Below are 9,212 nucleotides of genomic sequence, written 5' to 3' on the forward strand. Positions count from 1 at the left end.
CTGAGGTTCAGCTAAAGATCTTGAAATGGGGAGATGATTTGGATTATTATGGTGGACTCTACATGTAATCAAGAGTGTTTTTATGAAAGAGAGGCTGGGGGAGATTTGACAAAAAGGATGAGGTGGCATGATCACTGGAAAAAGGGGTTGGAATGATTTGCTTTGAGGGTGGAGAAAGGGAACCCCAAACTAAGGAATATAGGCAGTCACAGAAGTTGAAAAAGGCAAGGAAATAGATTCTCCCCTCAGAGCCTCCAGCAGGAACCTTGACTTTAGCCCAGTGAAAGTGACTTTGGACTTTTTAATCTATAGAACTACAAGAGAAGATATTTGTTGTTTTAACACTTTTTGTGGTAACTTCTTACAGCATCAACAGGAAACTAATACAGGCTTGATTTGGTTTTGGGGTTTTGACAGAGAGGTGGGCAGAGGGAAAGAGGCAAGACAGAAGGGAATAGTTGAAACAGAATAACTGAAGTGATAGTCCAAGTATTCAGCTTATTAGGGTGAAAGTAGAGACATATAGAGACTAATAGGGAGAAAGTAAAAGGCTCAAGGGATTGGAAAGCCCAATTTAAGACTGGGAGATTTCTACTTCAGTAGAAGTATTTGGGTGAATTAGCTATAAATTACACAAATTCACCTGAGTTAAAACATCCCAATACAACTGCGACTAATAATATATAAAGATCATTAAAAATGGGGCTGTAAGTCCATAGAAATATCTTTATTAACTTGTGTGACCAACAAATATTGGGTTACAGGGTCAATAGTTTTAAAAATTGGAGACTATGCTTTTCTGGGTGCTGTAGGCTTTCCCAATAGACAGCGTTGTCAGAAATGATCCTTCTAATCTTCAAACATGGGTTGATAAAGTTGTTAACAAAGCATAAAAAGTATAAGCTCCAGTAAAATTTTGGGAAAATAGTAGCTCAATCTAAATTGGGACAGAAAGAAAATAAACAGCTAATAAATCTGAAAATTTGCTCTTTGATAAAAACAAATAAAATAATGAAACTTTGTGATATGTAAATTTGAGCTCAAAAAAATATCACAGGGCATCCACACTCAAAATGGCATATACACATAAACAGTCAATTATATGAGTAGTAGAAGACCATAGCAAACTAGGGAAATTAAATATATCAAAACCTATTGCCAGATAATATGATACATTCATTTTGTTATTTGTATAATAATACATAAAATAGGAAACAAGTATTATTTGGAAACTATTCAAAAGGATATAATCCTTTGAGGTATTAATTATCTTACCAGGGAATGTCTATCTACACCAAGACATACATTTGGCTATAAGACTGCTATTATTGTGCTCATATCAGATTCACAAGAGTAATACAGATACATTGCATTTAGGTGACACTTCCCTTGGTCCTTGTGTTACCTGTGAAAACCTGTCTTCCTTTATTACAATTGGATTACTTAATTTATAAAGAAAGTGTCACTTTTATCTGCATCTCTTCTCTTCTCCTCTGGATTATGTCCTTCTGCTGTTGTTAACTTCATACAGGTCGACTATAAACCCATCCAAAAGAAACTTAAACAGCTTCATTGTCAGTTGGATTCTATGCCTTTGTTTTTTAAGCAATAAAACTATATGTTCCTGGCTAAATGTAAATAAATGAGGTTTAGCATTATCTTTCTGGAGATAAACTATAATGGTTGATTTTATCCACATTGAATTATTTAATGGGTTTTTACCACATGATGGTTTTTTATATGCTAATGAAACATGTAAAGTGTGACATTAAGTAGCATAAGGATCTAAGCAGCATTAATGTGGTAAGACTACAAAATTCTCTTTTTAAGAGAATTTTTGAGCTACATTAAACATGTCAGTACAACCAACCAAGTTATCTTGGGCAATAACTCATTTCAATCGTTCCAGCAACCATGGGAATAATATAATACTGACAAAGTTCATAAAAGTATATTTCATATTAGGGCATGTATCAGGAAATTATAGTTCATGGGTCAAAACTTGACCAGTCATGTGTTTTTGTAAATAAAGTTTTATTGGAACATAACTACATCAATTTGTTTACATATTGTCTGTTCTGGCTTTTTTAGCTCTATAAAAACAGAGCTCAATAGTTGTACTAGTGACTTATCTAATAGTCTGAAAAACCTAAAATATTTATTATCAGACATTTTACTTTATTTTTTTTTAATTATTTTATTGTTGTTCAATTATAGTTGTCTGCATTTACTCCCCACCACTCCCCTCCATCCCAGACAAACCCACCTCCGTCCCTTGCTTCCACAACCCCCTTTGGTTTTTTCTATGTGTCCTTTATAGTAGTTCTTGAAAACCCTTCCCCCCATTATCCCCTCCCACCTCTCCTCTGGTTACTGTCAGATTGTTCTTAATTTCAATATCTCTGGTTATATTTTGTTTGCTTTTTCTATTATTGATTAGGTTCCTGTTAAAGGTGAGATCATATGGTATTTGTCCTTCAGCATCTCGGTTATTTCACTTTGCATAATGTTCTCCAGTTCCATCCATGCTGTAGCAAGGGTAGGAGCTCCTTCTTTTTTTCTGCTGTGTAGTATTCCATTGTGTAAATGTACCATAGTTTTGGGATCCACTCATTTACTGATGGACACTTAGATTGCTTCCAGTACTTGGCTATTGTAAATTGTACTGCTATGAACATTGGGGTGCATAGATTCTTTTGGATTGGTGTTTCAGGGCTCTTAGGGTATAATTCCAGCAGTGGAATTGCTGGGTCAAAAGGCAGTTCCATTTTTAGTTTTCTGAGGAAATTCCATACTGTTTTCCACAGTGGCTGTACTTATTATCAGACATTTTAATAAAAAGCACTGTTTTAGACAGTCAAATGTATATATGAACCTCTGTATTAGATAGTCAAATATACATATATTTATATATTGCCTGATTTTGCCATTTATCTTGAATGTTTTGATATACTTTTTATTTCAAATTTTGTTTTGTTTTCCTAAGCAATTTAAGGGTCCTAGGAATTCTAGTTTTACATCCCCAAACTTCAGTTATGCCTGCTTGTCTGTATTGTGACCTGTTTTCAAAAACATGATGCCTACTGCCATAGTATGCTTATTTCATTTTAGAAAGTACATGAATATCTAATTGCCTCTTATATTTGTGTTGCAATGAAATTTTATCTTATGTGTAGTTTTCAGTCTAAGCTTAAATCCTTTGAGTTTGAAATCTGTTCATACCAGAACCCATTCTGTGGAGTTTTACCAACAGTGAGTGGAGACCTTTCTAATGCCACTTTTATGAACAGTCTGACTTTGGGACACCTCACTTAATTACAACCTAAGCTAATTTACCGTATTTGCAAAATCGGACTCATAATTGCTTATCTTCAGGGAGATGACTCCCTTTGGGCTTCAGAGTATGCTCTTTGCTGCTTTACCATGCTTTGTGTTTAATTGGAAGCTCTTTCTCAATTGCCTAACATATTATTGAGGGTCTGTTTGTTGCCTTAAGAATTATGTATTTTATAAAATGAAAGCCCTATTCATGAAAGTAAAAGGGAAGTTTTCTCCTAAAAGGAAGCCACCACCTAGTGAATATGCTGCTTATTGAACTCCTGGAAAATGTGTAATTTTTTCTTTGGAGTCATGAGGAGACAATGACATTGAATATGAATTAAAAACAGGCATGGTTCTTACAAGTATTCAGTGAGCTTTCTCTCCCAGACCACCATGCTATTTGGTAAGGTATCTCTTGCTGGTGGTTTGAATTCTAGGCCATTAGGATTTTTGTAAGTAGATCAGTTTGTGTTGAAATCTTCTTTTCTTTTCCCCCAGAAAAGATCTAATGGAAATTTAATCCTATAAAATAATAATAATAATAATAATAATAATAATAATAATAATAAATAATAATAATACATTTAAATAGGCAAGTGTTTCCATTTCATTAGGATTAGAGGAGATTTAGTAACACTGCCCACAGACAGAAGACAAATTCAAAGTGGATGTGAAGCTGCTTGTAGAGATGATACACTTAAGTGTCCTTATCTTCTAGATCTTTACCCACTTTTTTGTTAGTTTGGTCTATCAATTAATGAGAAGTATTTAAAAGTCTTTCACTATGATTTTGGATTTTCTTATTTCATCTTGTAGTGCTAATAATTTTACTTTAAATATTTTGTGGTTATAATATTATATGTAACCAAGTAAAAAATTTATATACACTCTTAGTTATTTGAATATCTGTTTATGTTGTGACTCATCTGATTCCCTCCAATAAAACAAAGTATATTGTGCTCAATACTGATGTAGCTATAATAGCTTTCTTTTGGGTATTGATTACATGGTTTACCTTTCACACTTTCTGCATATATATGTATTAGATGTATGAAAATATGTGTATATATGTTTAGTATATATCATAATGGTAAATGACTGTTAGGATTTTTGTCTTTAAGTAGAACATTTAGTCTACATTATTTAACATTATTACTAATGCATTTAATATATTTGAATATATATCTACAATTTATCTGTGTTACCTCTCTTGCATGTTCTATATTTTTCTTTCCTTCCTTACTATCTTTGTGTTAATTCCACTATTTTTTTCCTAGTGCACACTTCCCAGAAGTACTGCAATATTGGATCAAAGTATGGAGTGGACTGAGCAAGCTCCTATTCCACATCCCAGCTCTAAAAATCCATTTAATATAATGTCCTCAGATAGAAGATGTATCAGATATTAAACTGATAAGAACAGATACTACACTTGCTCTTAGCCAAAAGGCTGAGAAGTGATTCAATTTTTTTCTACTGCTTTATAGGTTATATTTTTACTGTGCTTATTCTGGAAGTTACAACATGCGGTTTTAACTTGTCAAAGTCAAAAGTTAATCATTTCCTTCACCTTCTATCCTGACAATACAAGGTCCTTAGAGCATTTAAATTCATTTATGCCTCTCCTGAGTTAGGTTATTATTGTTATGTAGTTTACTTCTGCATTTGCATTTCAAAACTCCAAGACATAATTATTTTATTTAGTAAGTATTAATGTAGAATTGCCCCCACATGTTCCTTTATGTTTGCTATTTATTATCACATTTCATTTTTTAAAAATTTAAGATCATTTTTCTTCTGCCAGAAATGTGTCCATTAGAGTTTTCTCTAGTGTGGGTTGCTGGTGCTAAACTTTGTCATTTTGTGGGGCAGGGGTAGATATATTAAAATATGTTTAAGACTCTCTCATCCATAAAAGATATTTTGGGCAAGCATAGGATTTGGGTTTGTCAGTCATTTCTTCAAGCACATTAAGAATGTTGTTCCACTGACCTTTGCAAGCATTTGTTATTTTAAGACAGTTGTTAGTCTGTCACCCCTGTAGAGACAGTCTATCTTTTTTTTTGGTGGCTGTCCACTGAGTTTAATACTTACACTTTATCCTTTTTGTATTTTGCAGTTTTGTGGTGTGTCTAGGTATGAACTTAACTTACTTATCATGTTTCAGATATCCTGTGCTTCCTGCATCTATGGATTAATCTGTACCATTATATCTGGGGAATTCCTTGCCTTTGTTTCTTCAGATAGTGCCTCTGCCACATGTTCTCTCTCATGTCCTTCTGAGATTCCAATTAAATTGCTGTCAGATCTTTTCATTATGTATGTTTTCCACACCTCTGAACTTTTTGATTTTTTTCTGTCTCCCACATTTTTACCTAATCTCTCAGCCCCTAATTTTCTCTTCAGTTATGTCTCATCTATGACGAAATTCATTTTTAAGTTTTAAACTCTAGTAGTTTTATTTTTCATTTTCATTTCTTGATTTAATTATTTTGCACACCCACTGTATTTTTTAAAAGTGGCTGTTGGGAGGGTTGGGTGGGTGGGCTGCAATGGGAGTAAAAGGGAGAAAACTGTACTTGAACAATGATTAAAATTAAGAAAAAAATAGAAAAAAAGTGGCTGTTGATTTCCAGAAGATATTTTAAGCTTATCTTTTATTTGTTTAATCATAATAAACACAGTTTTTATAATCTTTGTCTGACAATCCCAGTGACTTGCACCTTGGAAAGGTCATGGATTTTGAGTACTCTGTGGACCCAGACATACTAGAAGAGTTTGCCAAGTTCAGCAACTGCATCAGCAGAAGTGACTTCATTTAATTTCTGAGTTGGAGGTTTTACTTAGATTTTGGCCTGCTAATTCTTTATGCCTAGCCCATTCTTTGATGTTTTAAGATCATTAAAGAGTATATATATTTTTTACCATCATATTTAGTTTCTTTTGGGGTGGTGGTGAAGGCATGATCTTAATAAGTTTGCTCACCAAATTCTAGAAATTACTGTCCTCTGATCTATACTTTATATTCATATTTTATTTATATATACCTGTCTTATTCTAAAGTGCATATGAAATAGTTTTTCCTAGCTTTTTATGCACACAAAGCATTTGGCAAAATTCAACATCCTTTTATAATAAAAACTCTGAACAAATGCAGTATAGAGGGAATGTACCTCAACAAAATAAAGGCCATACATGACAAGACCACAGCTCATATAATCAATGATGAAAAACTGAACGCTTTTCCTCTAAGATCAGAACAAGACAAGGATGCCCACTGTTGCCACTTTTATTTAACATAGTAATGAGAGCCCTTGACAGAGCAATTACACAAGAAATGAAATAAAAGGCATCTAAACTGGAAAGGAAGAAGTAAAACTGTTTCTGTTGCAAATGGCACTATATTACATATAGGAAACTAAAGACTTCACCCCAAATAGTTAGAATTAATAACTGAGTTAAGTGAAGTTGCAGGATACAAAATCAATATACAAAATCAGTTTAATTTCTTTATACTAATACAAACTATTAGAAAAAGAAATTAAGAAAACAGTACAATTACAATAGCATCAAAAGTAATAAAATACTTAGGAAGATATTTATGTACATCTCGTGTAATATATTTTGTTAACAAGCTTAACAAATTTTTTAAAAATTACTCACTTTTTAGCAGATTTCTTTCCTGTTGTTTTTCTACTATAACCAGTTTTAATAGCAGCAAATAGGAAGAGTATCTAAGAGAGGGGTTGTAGCAGGTCCTTTCAGGATTTACCATTATCTAGTAATTATGGTTGAAAGTTTTATATCAAAGCAAATGAAACATAACTAACAGAAAAGTATTGGAGAGCCTGGATAAATAATCTCTTCAGGGTCAGCCATGGGATAACAGATTAGAGAGACCCAGGGGTCCTCGGGCAGAAAATGAGTGAAGACATTTCTTACCCATTTCCATATCCTTTGTTAGGGCAGTGTTCTCCCAGTTAGTGTTCATGGATTCTATTTTAAAAAGTCCATCATATTTTTCTGTGGGTTTTAATGCTGCAAGGTTACATTTAGTAATTGCACAGCCAAATAATGATGGGAAGGATTTGGAGGCAATGATTGGGAGTGAGAGAATCTCCCTCTTATATAGCTCTAGTACTAACACAGTAACAACACAGGCCCCCAAAATCAGAATGCATGGGTTCACCATAGGAGAGTAGCCCATCCATTCTGTGACTCATTTTCTTCATTTATAAAACAAGAATAATAAAACTACTTACTTCAGAGTTGTTGTGAATATTAAGTGGGTTTGTATATGGAATGTGCGTAGAACTAAACATGATACTACTGTGAATGTTTGAAGGGAATGTGGCATTTCTTTTCCTTTTTGTTTTTTGGTAACATCTACATTAAGATATAATTCATACACCATACAATTTACCCTTTTAAAGTACATAATTCAATGTTTTTCAGAATAGTCACATAGTTGTGCAATCATCACCACATGATGATCCTCATTCTTTTTAACAGTTGCAGGGACTTTATCTTATGCCATAATTTCAGTAAATATTTGTTGAATCCAATTAAACCCTGCATTTGGACTGAGAAAGTAGGGGAAAAAAACAAATTGTCTAAAAACAATAAGGAAGCTCTGAGGCTTCTACTTTAATGACAGTTTTAAGTAGCTATGTGATATTCATGTAACAACATGAATGAGAAACTATTCACATTACCTGGATCTTTTTAAAAAATTGGTGTTCATTTATAGCTGTCCCCATTTTCCCCCAATATTCTCCCCTGCCCTTCCCACCTCCCACTTTCCCCCCATTGGCTGGCTTTGTCCATGGGCCTTTATATATGTTCCTTGAATTGACCCTTCCCCATTTTTTCCCTTTCTTATACCCCTTCTTCCTCCCCTCTGTTTTTTTGAATGCACAAGGAAGGCTAAGTGAAAACTTAAATACTCCTGGGAGAAGTTAGCACATTGACTGTGTTCTCATGAGCAGGCAGGTTTTAGAGAGTGAGGTACAACAGGCATGGAGGGCACTGAAGGCCTAAGGGATGGGTATGAGAGAGGATCTTAGGACAAAGGTACAAAGTTGCCCTTCATTAGCCTAATCCACACTTAGCACAAGGCTATTGTGTTTTTGTTGTTGTTTTTGTTTTTTGCTGCTCTGTCCCTTAGTTACATGGGCCTAGTTCTCATTTCTAGAAGCCAATAAGTAAACAGACTGATTTTTCTGTTAACCAAGGAATATATTAAGTGAGGTTGAACATGAATTGTTATCATGCCACAAGGGGAGAAAAGCTGATTCAATTTGATTCTCAAGTGTATTCCTACATTGAAGAATAATGATGGTATCATTTAATTATTTAGACATTAGCTTTATTTGCATGCGTAGTTAGGGACCATTTAGAAAAAAACCTGGAAAGAACAATATTCTGTTTTTATTGTAGAACCCTACTGTTAAACATCTCACAGGCTAATGTTTAATCACATTCTGAGTCTTGCACAGTTCTTGATAATAATTAACCTGAAATAACTACTTCAATACGTGAGTTGGGGACACATTTGCTTTAGTTGTTTCAATTTCCTCTCCCAGGAAGTTAAATGGTTAAAACTTGCAGATTTAAATTGTTTGTGAATGGCCATAAGAGGAAAAATCCCATGAAATATGGAGATAGGTTTGTATGTACTGGCTGATATAAACCCAAGCAAGCATTTATTAAACATTTAAAGAGTATGTTGAAGTGAATTTTTCTTTTTACTATCATGTGACTAAAATAGTAACAAATTTGCAAGCCTTAGACTCTACTGTGGGGAGTTTTTCTTTTGTTTCTGGGGACTATGTCAAGAAAATCTGAGTATCAAGCCCCTCATCAAAGGGAACTTTGGTGAGCCACGTCAG

At 33.8% G+C, this 9,212-nt stretch overlaps 1 non-coding gene across 1 annotated transcript; it reads right to left on the minus strand.

Moving 5' to 3' along the window:
• Positions 1 to 4,592: 4,592 nt before the first annotated feature.
• Positions 4,593 to 4,783, minus strand: LOC123822344. The gene has a single exon (XR_006786310.1). It is a non-coding gene; the product is annotated as a U2 spliceosomal RNA (small nuclear RNA).
• Between the last annotated feature and the right edge of the window lie 4,429 nt (positions 4,784 to 9,212).

Source organism: Phyllostomus hastatus, unplaced genomic scaffold, assembly GCF_019186645.2.
Source record: "Phyllostomus hastatus isolate PE091 unplaced genomic scaffold, TTU_PhHast_1.1 phas_contig_40, whole genome shotgun sequence".
Taxonomy (NCBI): domain Eukaryota; kingdom Metazoa; phylum Chordata; class Mammalia; order Chiroptera; family Phyllostomidae; genus Phyllostomus; species Phyllostomus hastatus.